The sequence below is a fragment of the Chelonia mydas genome, chromosome 12, assembly GCF_015237465.2.
Source record: "Chelonia mydas isolate rCheMyd1 chromosome 12, rCheMyd1.pri.v2, whole genome shotgun sequence".
Taxonomy (NCBI): Eukaryota; Metazoa; Chordata; order Testudines; family Cheloniidae; genus Chelonia; species Chelonia mydas.
The window spans coordinates 37,208,047-37,223,423 of record NC_051252.2 but is presented as its reverse complement, the minus strand read 5'-3'; the positions used below and the strand labels follow the sequence as shown (position 1 = coordinate 37,223,423).

The 15,377-nt window shown below is 39.9% G+C and overlaps 1 protein-coding gene across 28 annotated transcripts in view; it reads right to left on the bottom strand.

Annotated features, from left to right (window-relative positions):
• LOC102936124 (BTG3 associated nuclear protein) overlaps window positions 1-15,377 on the bottom strand; it is a 420,839-nt gene that overhangs the window by 187,619 nt on the left and 217,843 nt on the right. The gene's annotated exons all lie outside the window — the stretch shown is intronic.

The following is a 15,377-nucleotide window of genomic DNA, read 5'->3' as shown; positions in this document are numbered from 1 at the left end:
AAATTAATTGGTTCCATCTTGTTGTAACTGTGACAGCAATAAAAATGCAAGGACTCCAAACTTCACTTTATATGAGTTTACATAACTCGTGACCTCTACTAGATCCAGTTTTTATTTTCATTACTTGTATGAACTGGATGTAACAAAAGTCACAACAATTCAAAAATATTTTGAAAATTCCAAGCATACGCTGAGAGAGAGAGCTCAGCACACATGACCTTTTGAAATCAGCTGTCACATACCAATTTTCATAGAGTGGTAATGAGATCAGTCCCATGGGTCTGACTTAGAAACTAGATCATACACTCAATGTAGAAGAGCAACACACAGAGAAGTCAATAACACAGGCAGGAGATAAGTAGCAGAACGGCTTTGGGAAAGATTAACTTAAAAATGCCTCCTCCTTCCTTTCATACCCAGAGCAAAAACCTTCAGCAATCCCCTATATATTTTCAAATGCTAGGATAACACACTGAAGAATAATTCTAAAACACTATAGGGTGAAAACTGTTGAACATCTCATGGCATCTGCAGCTAATGTTGTATGTATATATAGCAAGCTAATAACTGGACTTTAAAAGTCAACAGCAGCAAGCAGGCCTTGACGGACATACTTGCCCATGGTGAACAGGAAACTTTCCCAGATTTGTGAGAGACTTATGTTACATCTACACTTGGAGCTAAGGGTGTGATTCCCAATTTGTGTAGACATAGTCGTGCTAACTGTAATCAAGCTAGCATGCTAAAAATAGCAGTGTAGCCACGGTAATGGCAAGTGGCGACACAGGCTAGCCATGCCCATGGGGTTCAGATGGGTTTTTACCCGGAATCAAAACTCTGCGCCACTATTTGCTGCTGCCCAGGCTACCTCGGCTATACTGCTATTTCTAGCACGCTAGCTCGAAGAGAGCTAGCACAAATACATCTGCAAGAGCTGGGAATCACACTCCCAGCTCCAAGTGTACACATACCCTTAGATAAAATTTTCCACAAAATGCGTTTTAAGGAAATTCCTAGCCCTTAGCTTTGCAACCTCCTGAGCACAACTGTAGGGTTTTCCTGCTTGAGTGTGCAGACAGACAGCTGGAAAGGACTTCCTAAAGGGCAAATCTCGCCTCACCCTCCATGAGTGTGGAATCTGCCAGATACAGCAGAACTGGTGTCCCCGCGCAGTGAGAGAGAAAAGATCTGAGGATCACAGGATGGTTCAACCACTAAGCAATGCAAAGGTTTCCTCCTTGGGGCCTCCCTACTGGGGGCAGGCCAGAATCAGATGGCAAATTCATCTTGAGGTATTTATATTAAACCCTTACTTGTCACTTTTCAATATACTCTCAAAGCTACAAACGAAACGTTCAAAAGGAGAAGTTTCTTGTACATTGCACAATCAATCTTGGAAGCGCATACTTTTTAAAGAAAGTGTAAGGAAAACACATGGGAGCAGATCCTCAGCTCGTGCAAACTGTAATGTCTCCACAGACAAAGATGTGTCAGGGATGGCCTATGCATACGTAATCCTGCCTTCGCATGGAGGAATGCACTCGATCACCTGTTGAGGTCCCTTCCCTGTTCCCAAAACCCTACGTGCACTTTGAATACACGTATGAAAATTATTCTGACTAGCAACACACTAGATTATATGTCATGGATTTGTGCTAGGTCTTTTGCTGAATGTTGTACATTAAAAAATATTACCATGGTCTGAAATATCAAGAGGCAACCCAACTCTTTTCTCTAGCAAGGGGAAAAGTTAGCCTTAAGTAATGTTTACAACAAGGCAAATACTATGGGATGAACCTTTGATGACCTTTGATATTTCTGTACTGGGTTCAAAATTTGCCACAGTGCTAATTTCCACTGCTGTAAAAGTATATTGTCGTTTTGTTCACATAATTGAACTGGCCTACTATGACATTTACTGTGTTCTTTGCAGGGGCCCACGCAGGCCTGTTCTATACCCATTACAAGCTTTATTTACAAAGAATCCTTTTGAATGTAGAGCCAAGTTCCATACAGATGGATGCACTTCCTTGAACCATTACAAATCAGTGGGGTTTCACTATGTAAAACACGACTACAACATCTGACATTCCAAATGAATTTCTAAGCTATCAAGGCATTGTATAAGGAAACAACAGAATGGCTACATGACACAGCTCCCACAGGAGTTTTCAGGATCTCTACTGAGCAACAGAACAAAACATAAAACAGACCAGAGACCTATTCTCTCTCTGCTTGCACACCATTCCATGTAGATTACAAAGGAAGCATATGCATGCCTGCATCTGGGGCTTTGTGCCTTCAATGAGCAGAGCTATGTTTTGATACGCTTATCAACTTCGTTACTGCTAAGTAAAAATTCTTCAGACAGGTAAAAGGCATTTATTTGTCTTCAATGAGGACTAAATCCAAGGCAAGGATGAGATTTCAAAAACAAGTAGATTTTTAGTTGTGTGCTTGTCTGAAATTTCTTAACTGATGAGGGGAAAGCAGTTTTCATATGCTTGGACATCTCAAACTACTAAATGGAATTCTATTAAAGTACCTTGTGGTACACATTAAAGTACAGGTTGTGCACACAACTGCAGTAACTGCACAAATCTGAAAATGTGCCCATGTACATGAGGGGGTCTCTCTCACACATACTCTAACAGTCATTTGTACATTTAGCTTTTGAAAAGAATACCATCCAAATAAGCATCTAATAAAAAAGGCAGAGATGATCCATCACAGACTTCAGAATAGACATGTAAGTGGAAAAAGTTAAAAGAAATCCAAGAGTGTTTGATTCTGAACAGGCTACTCTACAAAGAAACTGCGGTAGATCATCTACAACACCGAAGAAAAAATTCAATCAGAAACCCTCCTGCCAAGCAATGATGTTATTGCAGTTAAGCAATACACACTGTAAACAATTTTATTACTGTACATAAAGATAAGTTTAGTGTACAATGGAGTCAATTTATTTTATGGTAAATATTTGAGAGTTCATGGGCATGACGTTGATGAAATACTAGACTGTAAGACAGTTTAAGAGCAGTTTGAATTGCACACTGCATTTCCTCTGCCAGCTCCATTAAAACTATATAATCAAAAGGACAAAAGTGAGTTCTCAATATTTTCTTAATTGAGAAAAATTTAAAGGGAGCTAGAGTCCCAGACGCTACATTTAGTTCCATACTTGAAATTGCTCATGTGGCTATAACAACTGATGTACAGAAGCAGGAAAACCTTCTATCCTCACACTGAGTTTTAACAGCTTCATCAACACCTTTCTGTACAATATAAGCACGGTTGGATCACAAAGTCTTCCATGTGGGTACTTTGCATAAATGTATGAAAATTCTAATACTGCATCTACATTACAGAGAAAGTGAAGAATATTTCCCCCATTTTGACTACAGTTTGCAGTTCGACTTCAGCTTCAAACACAAGCTTATTAACTGAAGAAGGAAGAAAAAGTATTTGGGCTCATGTCTGAAAATGAATTTTTGTTTATTCGTAGGTCGATAACAGCACAAGCTTTCCATCCAAAGAAAACAAAGCAATTAACCTGACCTTCCAAACCATAGGGTGAGAGAGTAATCAGTCTGTATGTTAAGGATACAAATCATGCTGCTGAATTATGTGTGACTGAAGAGACAATCATGAGTTTGACAGACCCAAAATTTCCCATGCACTGAAAGTTTTGGCCCAGATCCTCCTGTGGCCATGACTGCTTTGTATTGAAGCACGATCAGATTTTGGCCTTCAAGGAGCTTCAGAATAGCCAGCAGCATAAGAGGATCCTCTGGTGGCAGAGATCCAGTGTATCAAGTCTTATGTTACCCCTTTGTAAGTGCATGCACACCTCCCCTTCTCCTCCCCGAGCAGACAGTTCCCTCTTCAGCTGTATGCCCCACTTCAGTATCTGAGCTTTTAAGGCAAAGTCATTTATGGTTTAACTCAGGGGTGAGCAAACTTTTTGGCCCAAGGGCCACATCTGGGTATGGAAATTGTATGACGGGCCATGAATGCTCACGAAATTGGGGGTTGGGGTGTGGGAGGGGCTGAGGGCTCTGGTTGGGGGTGCGGGCTCTGGGATGGGGGTGGGGATGAGGAGTTGGGGGTTTGGAGGGTGCCCTGGATTGGGACCGAGGGGTTTGGAGGGTGAGGGTGGGAGTGGGCTCAGGGGCTGGGGCAGGGAGTTGGAGTCCAGGGGGGTGGCTCAGAGGTGCAGGCTCCAGGCAGCGCTTACCACAAGCAGCTCCCAGAAGCAGCAGCATGTCCCCCCTCCAGCTCCTATGCAGAAGCATGGCCCTGCAGCTCTCATTGGCCATGGTTCCCGTCAAAGGGAGCTGTGGGGGCTGCACTTAGGGCAGGGGGTAGCGTGCGGAGCCCCCTGGCTGCCCCTACGCGTAGGAGTTGGAGAGGGGACATGCCCATGCTTCCGGGAGCCATGCAGAGCCACAGCACGCGCAGAGCAGGACCAACCCCTGACCCTGCTCCCCAGCTGAAGCGGGGCAAACCCCGGACCCTGCTCCCCGGCGGGAACTTGAGGGCCGGATTAAAACATCTGAAGGTCCAGATGCGGCCCCCGGGGCCGTAGTTTGCCCACCCCTGGTTTAACTTCACTGACTGCTGTGGAGTTACATTAGGATGGTTACATTTGACCCTTCCTGTTGTAAACTGCTCTCCTGGTAATTCTTCCCATTATCAGCTCCTCCCAAAGACAGGGTTGCCAATCGTATTAACCCAGATTCAAGGCTGGCAACTCATCCACAAACTTCTAGGAGTCCCATTTGCTGAGACTACTGTCAATTTGTTCTTTCTGGCTATGTGTTTGTGAGCTGATAGATGATTAGAACGGACAAGAATACAGATCTGTAAAGAATTTGTAGAGCAGGATGTTTGTGTGTTTCAATACCCTGGCTGCTTACAAGGGGCAGAATGAAGTGGACATGGGATTACCACCACCTAGCCCTCCACATTTGTGGCTACTGGATTACCAATAGAATAAAATGGGACTGCTGCAATTCTCATTCGGCAGAGCTAACATACAGGATTATGATGGAGAAGAGTTACAAAATGAAAAATGTATGTTTTTTTTAATGCATTATAATTACATTTTAGGTTGTTTAACTCTGACACTATTGCTTTACCAAATGAGCATCTAACACTGGAGAAGCCAAAACAGTTTAACAGCCAAGGCGCGGCTCATGGAATTTAAAAAGGAAATGAATATGAGGATGGTGTTATTTCATTAGAGCAGTGTTTCCCAAACTTGGGACGCCACTTGTTCAGGGAAAGCCCCTGGCGGGCCGGGACAGTTTGTTTGCCCGCTCCAGGCCAATGGGGGCTGCGGAAAGTGGCGGCCAGTACGTCCCTCGGCCCGCGCTGCTTTCCGCAGCCCCCATTGGCCTGGAGCGGCAAATTGCGGCCACTGGGAGCCGCGATCGGCCGAACTTGCGGACACGGTAGGTAAACAAACCGGCCCGGCCCGCCAGGGGCTTTCCCTGAACAAGGGGTGTCCCAAGTTTGGGACATTGCATTAGATAAAACCCATCATGGACAACCAAAATACAAAGGCAAAGAAATGAATCTTAATAAAATGTTAATCTGCTACCCATTGCAGACCTGCTATTCACTCAGTTGTAACAAAGTGAACTGCTTCAAAAAGGCTTTAATTCTTGAACAGATTATAGATTCTGTTGGTTAGCTATGAGTAGCAGTACTTAAGAACGAGGAGTACTTGTGGCACCTTAGAGACTAACAAATTTATTTGGGCATAAGCTTTCATGGGCTAAACCCCAATTCATCAGATGCATGCAGTGGAAAATACAGTAGGAAGATAGATATATATATAGATAGATAGATATATAGATATATATATGTATACAGAAAACATGAAAAGATGGGGGTTGCCATACCAACTCTAACGAGACAAATCAATTAAGGTGGGCTATTATCAGCAGGAGAAAAAAAACTTTTGTAGTAATAATCAGGATGGCCCATTTCAAACAGTTGACAAGAAGGTGTGAGTAACTGTAAGGGGAAAAATTAGCATGGGGAAATAGCTTTTAGTTTGTGTAATGACCCATCCACTCCCAGTCTTTATTCCAAGCCTAATTTGATGGTGTCCAGTTTGAAAATTAATTCCAGCTCTGCAGATTCTCACTGGAATCTGTTTTTCAAGGTTTTTTGTTGAAGAATTGCCACTTTTAGGTCTGTAATTGAGTGTCCAGGGAGGTTGAAGTGTTCTCTGACTGGTTTTTGAATGTTATAATTCTTGACGTCTGATTTGTGTCCATTTATTCTTTTGCGTAGAGACTGTACTTAAGAGAATCACATGTGTGATTCTGTAAAAAGAGACAGGGCTAAGACTGAACTGACACTCCTAATTGGTTGACCTTAAGAATTCTGCTTTTAGCTCCTTTGCTCACACCTTTTTGTTATCGATTTTTCATTTTTATTAAAAACAAGAGTTTAAAATCAAGAGTTTTTTTGGAGTTTTCACTTAAACCATGAGGGTTTGTTTTGTTGTTTTAGGTGGCCTTGTTAAGAGAGACACAAAGGTGGTTGAGGTAAAATCTTTTATTGGACCAACTTCTGGTGGTGAGAGACACACTTTTGAGCTATAAGGAGTTCTGAATCAAAGAAGAGCTCTGTGTAGCTCAAAAACTTGTCTCTCACCAACAGAAGTAGGTCCCAATAAAAGGTATTACCTCACCCACCTTGTGTCTGTAATATCCTGGGACAAACATGGCTATAACAACACTGCAAACTACAATTTTTAATAAATATTCATTTGAAAAAAATCTGTATTCTGATTCATCTGGCTAATAAGTTAATGTCTGAAGAGTATCTTGTTAAACAGGAGCTGACTTACAGTACAATGTTCTCAACAAAGGGTCCAAGACTATGGAACCTGGTCTAACGTTGAGTTTTATGATTTTGGGGTCGTGCTGCATATGCGAAGGGACTGAGTTAGGGCGGCAAGGAGTAAGCTGAAATATACTTTGCAGTGGGCTGGGAAGAGTTTATTATATCAAAGTCCAATCTGAAATGTTTCAATTTAATATTGCTTGCTCATGTGCCTATGGTCTGAGACGGGTGTGTTTTTAAAAGATGCATAAGTAATATGAATTATTATTCCTAAAATGTTTAGCATACTTCTGTAAAAGTGAAGAATTTTGTTAGTGCTTTTAAAATGTTATAGCAAAAAATCATCAAAGTTACATATGAGTATGAGGCTCTTGACAAAATATTTTGAAAGAAAGAGACTGGTTGAACTTGTTTCCAAAGATTGCTTAAAGGCAAGAGTCAGAAGAAAGGTCAAATCACATTTTCTTGTAATAAAAGGGGAGTTTTTAAAATACAAATATGGTCTCATTGTAGCCTCTGGTATTACAGGCCTCAACCAGCTATTCAAATGGAATTGCCAGTAGGTATTCTTAATGACTATGAAAGGTGGAGCGTTTTTAGCTGTATGGATTAGCAAAAAAGCAAAACACCTTGAAAGAGGAACTGATGAAATATCTGACCAAGCTACATCCTCCAGCTGGAGACTGCTGACAGATACTATGGAGCAACTTACTCTGTTCTGCCTGGATCTAGCAAAGATGGGAATTTGGACAGATTTGATCCAGACCCTTCTGGACTCAAGCACTGAACTCCAGGTGGGTCTCAGTTATCGCACTCTTCTCCCACACCACAATAACATTTTATCTCATCTATATCTAACCAAACACGGCTAACTACTTTTACAGACTTTGTAATTTATGGCCCAGAGTACATAGCTTTCTTATGTTCATAACCTTTTTCATTAGCTTGTAAATTAATTATGTGAAAAAGAGTAAAGCAAAAAAAACAAGAGAGAAGATATTCCAAAGTTGCCTCTGATATTTTTTAATCAAAACATTTTGAAAGCAAGTATCTATTTTATCTGAAAACAAATGGCACTTGAAGTTCATTTTCTGTGTCTCATATTCCAGCTCTAGGCAACTACTAGATGAATAGAATATTTCTGCAGCCAGCTAATGAGAGACAAATATTTCTAGTTCAATTATGAAGCTTAAAAGCCAATATCAAAAGACACAAATTGCTGGCTTTGGGCTATTACTGCTGACTCTTGGTTAACATTACCGGAATAAAGTAAAGAAACTGGATGAGTAACTGAGCACAAGAAACAAGGGATATAAACACAGGCACTGACTTTTGTTTTTGCCAGTGGGAGCTCCTCTCCACTCTTCCCCCCCATGTGAGGGCAGTCGGGGCCCCAGGTGGAAGAGACCGAGTAGGGGCGGGGCTTTGGGGCAGGGCTTCAGGGCAGAGCTGGGCTTCGATCTGGGCACAAAGGCCCACAAAAGATTAATGAGCACACCCTATTTTTTCGGTTGCTGCTTGAGCCCCTGAGCACCCATGGAGTCGGCACCTATAGATATAAAGCAACTGAGAGCAATCTGACATGTAATATATTGAACGTATGTGGGCATGATATATTTTATCAAAGCTCTTCTGTTTCTCATAAAACTCTGCTAACAAAAACAATTTGAGACACCATGAGGCGGTTACAGTCCAGTATATACAATTATATTAAAATACATTAAAATAATATTATGTTGCAAAGTCAAGCATTTGAAAGTTACAAGTACTAGATTTACTGCTGCCTGTGCAACTTTAATTTTGCCCATTGTGTGTTCATCCTAGGGACTGAATGGAGCAGGGGTCCTGTGGCAAAAATTGTATGTGATCATGTAATTAAATATTGTATTATAATGCAGAAACACAAGGAGGCAAAATTAAGATTGCCCAGGCAACCACAAATCTGGCATTTCCTAACTTTCCAGAGCTTGAACCTAAATAATGTTCTTTTAACATAATTTTTATATGCAATTTCCTTCTTAAGAATAAAGGTAAAACAGATTCTGTTATATACAACTGTAACAACTCCCCATTGTGGCTGTTCCAAGGTGTTCCCAGTAGAGTGGCTGTGGATGCTTTGGCAGCAATATGTTATTATTTGGCATGGCTACCAACATTTTCGTGATGTATGCAAATGAGAGAAAGGAAATGGCTATTTTTAACACTTTAAATTTTAGCAAAAGTTGAGCCAAATCCCTGCGACAAAGAAAAGCTATTTCCCTAGCTTGAGGCATCCTCTCTAGCCAAACAAAGGGCTGCAGCAAATACTAGAGGTGCAAAAGTGTCTTAAAAAAAGTTTCAAGAATTCTTAACACTAAAGTGGGGGAGGTTGTTGCAGATGCATATAACAGAATTGCATGAGCAACCATACTACTGGCACTTCCTAATACAGCAGGTGCATCTATGTGTGTGTGTAATAAAATACATCCTAAAGACAGAACAACGTTATAATAGTAAAGCAAGGATGATACATGGAATAAATATCACTGAAATTACAGTCACGTTGAAAGTATGACTTTTGAGGATATGTAAAATGAAATGTATTTCAGTAGAAATATTGTCCTTCAAACTACCAGTACTTACTTGTAGTAAATAGTGAATGTAATCCTAAAGAAACTCAGAAAGAATAAGTCATAAGTAGACCCATCACCATAGATGTACTGAAAACACATAGGCTCATTTTTAAATGCCTGGCTAACGCATTTAAGTGGGATTTGGGTACCTAAATCCCTTAGGCTTTTGAAAATCCGAGACATAATGAATTAACTACTGTATTTTAGATAATTGTGTATGATATCATTTGCCAAGCTCTGTTATTAGAAAAAACCGTAAAATAAATATAAAATTTGGAATAAACTAGTCATTTAAAATTCCCCATTAATTTAAAACCTTCTTTAAAATGTTGCATTTTGAAAATAATGAATCATAATGGAGTGGTCAGAAACATGACCATTCAGCAAACCAAAGGCAGACAAGGCATACTGAAATAATTGCACAGAAAAGTAAAGGTCCTCAATCCCAACAGCAAATAACACAAACTACTGAATTATACTTTCCCACCATATGCTTATGGCCCATCTGAAATCACACCACATTTGGATACAGAGGAAAGTGCTTTTGCCACAGTACAGATTATCATATGTCAAACACAGTTCCAAGTCGCCTGCACTCTGGACCAGGAAATGCAGTGACATTCAGGAATCTGCCTAAAACCCGACCTGATGAATAGATTGCAAGTGATTAAAGGGCTTTCTAATGCAGCCTCAACTATGTAGAGTTGGTCCATTCGGGAGTATCTTTGAGAGTGTAGCAAAGCAAAGTGTGTATATTGGGGGTGTCTAAATGGAGGGTGCCTACGCAACAAGAGGAAGGGACTAGTTTTTCCAGTACTAGTCCTGAGCAAGGGAGGGCCAGGTGAAGAGATTTTCAGTAGTATATGCTCTCTGACCAACAGAGAATGAAGTCAAATCCAGGAGCAGAGCTTCCATCAAAAGCTTAAATCAAAATCTAGATATCACAGCAATAGGTTCATTATTAATACCGTAGATTAAATTGGATTCTTCATGATTCACAGCGCAGTCTGTAAAAATGATACTGAATGATAAGGAGAGTTTTCAGAAAGGGTACTGCCTTATTCCTTTCCTGGGGAAGAATACCTCCCTTGAAGCCCTGCTTTCCTGATTTACAATAGGATCTTTTGGCAAATTGAAAGCTTTGATGGTTACCGCAGAACTAAAGGAGAAGTTTCTTGTACATTGCACAATCAGTCTTGGAAGCTCATACTATTTTAAGAAAGTGTAAGGAAAACACATGGGAGCAGATCCTCAGCTAGTGCAAACTGTCATGCCTCGACAGACAAAGTTGTGTCAGGGATGGCCTATGCATACGTAATCCTGCTTTAGCACGGGGGAATGCACTCGATCACCTGTTGAGGTCCCTTCCAGCCCTATGTTTTTATGATTTCCAATGGAGCCATGACAATTTACACCAACTGACGACACGAAGCAGAAAATAAGCTACCCAGACATTCAGGGGTATAAAGCCATGTCTTGAGCGCACAGGGAGCCAAGGATTCCCATACTCTAACCCCAGCACTTCCACTGCCTCTGGTGACCTTGGACAAGTCACTGCTTCCATTTCCTAGCGTGCAAAACAAGGTTAATAATACTGCCTTGCAGGATGTTAAGAGAGTTAACGTGTGTGACGGGCTTGGAAGATGTGTTCTGTAAGAGATGTTATCTGTTAAACCTGTTATAGAATGTCCAGGAAGATTCCTATAACAGATTTAAAAGTAGCTATACTTGAACAAAAAAACTTCAGAAACAGACTTCAAAGAGAAACAGCAGAACTAAAATTCACTTGCAAATTTAACACAATTAATTTGGGCCTGAATAGGGACTGGGAGTGGCTGGCTCATTACAAAAGTAGCTTTGCCTCTCCTGGAACTGACACCTCCTATTATTATCTATTATTGGGAGTAGACTACATCCACCCTGATCGAATTGGCCCTGTCAACACTGGTTCTCCACTTGTGAGGTAACTCCCTTTTCTTCATGTGCAGTATAGTAATGCCTGCAGCTGTAATTGTCACTCCATGCATCCGATGAAGTGGGTTCTAGACCACGAAAGCTTATGCCCAAATAAATGTTAGCCTTTAAGGTGCCACCGGACTCCTTGTTGTTTTTGTGTATACAGACTCACACAGCTCCCCCCGATACTTGACATTATTTTTAATGTTATGTTTCGGATACGTTTTAGGCATTATTCACATTATAACTTAAAGTTTAGGTGCCATGCACAGGCCAATGTAGGCCAGTTGCACACAAACTTGGCTGTTTATTATCACTTTACTAGTGTTGTGGTGATACACTGACTTTTAAGGAGGGTCGCATGTTTTAATGCTCTTGCATAATGTTTTCAAATTCAAAGGCAACTGCCATATCCATTCATACTATGCATAAACTGTTGTGACATCATGGCCCCGGAACAAGCCCACATATTTATTTTCATTGTCTTCTCTCCCAGCCTGTTAAAATGTAAAAAAATGGAGTTACAATAACTGCTGAACAGTGAGGCTGAGGCTGCAACTATTGCACACTTGTTAATGGTTTTTAAAGCAAAGACGGTTAAACAAAAAAAGAGCGCTTTCATTTTAAAATTGGCAGTACGACATTTCTCATACTTGCTCGCAAGGATTATTCAGGACTTAAATCTTGCAAAAACATTTTGCAAAGTTACTTAAGAACTGCCTTCTGTCACTGAAAGCAAATTCTGTATTTGGCTGAATACTGGCTTTTCTGGTACACCGACTAAAATTACAGTTGTAAAATGAATGAGGTATAAATAAATAAATAATAATAATAAAAAATCAATATAAAACCCCAGGAGACAGGATTCAGAAAAGCTGACAGGCAGCCACATATACAACACATTCATTTTTCTAAATATTGAAAGATACTCTTCACTGCATATGTTGTATGCACTGAGTATTGTACACTGTGTTGGTGTATACTCAGAATCTTTGTTTATACGGCAATATTTTAAAAGGCTACAGTAGTAAGAGTTTTTTGGAAAGAGGGGTTAGCATTTGCCTTGATGTAAATGAGTTCATAGCAATTAAATAAAAAGATCAATTATATATGTATAATCTTTGCTTGATTTAAAACGTTTCACTCTAACTCTCAATCACTTTTTGTTTCTCTTACTACTGCTCCCCTCACAGCAACTAGCCAGTAAAAATACTTCTCTGCATCCTTGTAAATCTCAGTCCTATCTAACTCTGTTCTATCTTCATGTTATTTCTCCTGTGCTGTCTCTCTGAGACTTGCCGTACCCAGATTCATAAAGTATTTGCTCTAGCCAACATCCTCTTTTTAGTGCTTTGTGGCATTCTGTATGTAGAACATTACATAAGAATAAAAGGTTTTAATTTTTGCGTAATTAGTGATCTTACATGTTTGACATTACAACTTATTCTATAGCTGAATTAGTACAGGTTCGCGAATAGCAGGACACAATCGGACTCTCACAACCATATTTCTTCCAGCCCTGGGAGTCATTTTATAGTCTAGTTCCAAAGTATGATAAAATAGTAACAAATGGCTACATTTGTCATAGAATACAAATATTTCCTGTACTGTACTCACTTTTTTATATTATGTGCACACATATATATATTTCACTAACTTGGCCAATTAGGTAAACTAGTTCAATATGCTTTTAATTTCTCTTAATGTTACTCTAAAAAAAATCTCATGTTCTCAGACATTCACCTTTTGCCAATTTGAACCAGTTTCTACCTCCTCCCAGAACCCGAAGGGCACTTCACACATATTTCATTCCTGGACTCAGAATCCTGAGAGGAAATGCAAAGGACTGCATGAGAATTTTCACATAATATTTGGGAATGTTAAAACTTTTTAACTGATGGAGAAAGGTAAGGAAAGAATGCGGCTATGGGTGTAAGGACTGCAGAACTTTGTTAACTGCAGAGAAAGAGGGAAATACAGGAAAACTCCTTTAAGGAGACCTGACTGGGAATTTTTTAATAAGATTTATATTGATTTAATTTAAGTAGAACAATTACAATACAAGATTTCCAACTGCAAACTACTGAGCATACACAAAAGAGAAAAAAATATTAAACAAACAAATAAGCATCTGTAGATGGAGTGTAAGGTTTCAAGTCCAAATCTGATGTCAGTTAAAGTCAATAGAAAAATTTCCATCGGCTTTGATGGGAATAGAAATGAGCCCTATCCTGAAACAACAGGGCATGTTACGACAGAGAGAAGAGAATGAAGTGCTAACCGATATTCACAGAACTTTACTAAGGAATGTGACCAGTTTAGCTGAAAATACAGGTCAATTAAAAGAAAGCTATAACCACAGGCTTTGGAGTTTGTGCTGCTCTAGGTAAACTAACTTGTAACCTCTTTCACAGCTGTAGTATCGCATGTTCCAAAATCAGTAAGTCTTTACTGAATATTTACTTCATAGGTTCTGCCTTACTAGCACTGAATAAACTTATTCACTGAGTAGCTTAACATACTACTCAATGTGAATATGGGTGCAGAACTGGCCCTTAGAAAGGTCAATCATTAGGGCCCTGCAAATATGCAGATGTCCACGTGATATCTGCACATCATTTTTTGCAGATCGCGGATCAGATACAAATTTTGTATCATATAGGGCTCTATCAACTGTTTCCTGTCCTACATGACCTCCTGTTTTGTCTCTCTCCATTAGCCAGTCTTGCTTTTATGCAAACAAACACACACAGAGTGATATGGCTCTCTCTCCAGCAGGCATTCATAAAAAGCCCTCAGTTCTCAGACAGACAGTCCTGTATTAATTCTCAGTTCCCAAAGACACTATTTCAAACATTTTTGTACAGATTAATCAATTGTGATTTTAAATATAAATGCTAAAGGGTTACGTAATAGTCATCCAGATTGTTTGATCTTTGTGTTTATCAGCAGCTATTTTAAACAAAAATTTTGTTGTAGGCTCTACTGGGTCCAGGTTCAGTGCTTACAAGAATCACCAGTCTTCATAAAATGCAATGAATCTCACATTTGCCCTTGTTTATTGGTCATTCTTCCAAGTCTGCAAATGGGTGCCAGATTTCACAATAATTACTCACATAGAGTTTCTTTTTGGAATAAAACTGTCTCAACAGGAGACCATCTTGAAGATTATTTTAATCAATGCCCAGACAAAACACTTTTTCTCATATGTTGTTATATGTCCTGCTTTATCAGAATACATAATATGTTGTGTAACACACCTTCTTGCCCATTGTCGGTAGCTCTCTAGTTTCATTTTGTTCCCCTCTCAGAGTTCCCTAAAAGTGACTTACTGGTATTAATAGTGCCTTTGTAATATTAGCCCCTTAGTCCATTTTACACTTTCAGTCTTGGAGGCTAGCCAGTCCTGGCTATAGCTCTATTAGTACTGTATTCTACTCCATCCAAACAAGTCTCTCCGGGTTTTCCTCTCACTCCTGTTCTTGAAATGTAGAAACTAGTGCCAAAAATGCAACCATAATTGGAGGGAGAAAACGTACCCTCCATCCTATGAAAAATGGACTGAATGATGCTCTTGAGAATACACTGAAGAGAACAAATTCGATACCAACAGGAGATTGACTATATATGTCTCTTCCATCTCCAATATCTATGATTCTACAAACAAATGGAGTGACTGAGAATTCCTGTGAGATTCTGGAGAGGTGTTCAGATCCAGGAAGTCTTTTTTCAGACAAAGACATTGCTGAGGAATGCTGCCATTCTCTCATTTGTATCTCTCTTTATTTAGGCAGATGCTGGCTTAACGCCATAGTATTTTTTTAAAATGCTTGGACTGAAAAAACTCTCTCATGTTAAGCTAACGGACTTGCCACAGACCCTGAACAGTATGTTCAACCAAATGCAATTAAATCATTGGATAGTTAACAATAAACTACTACTGTA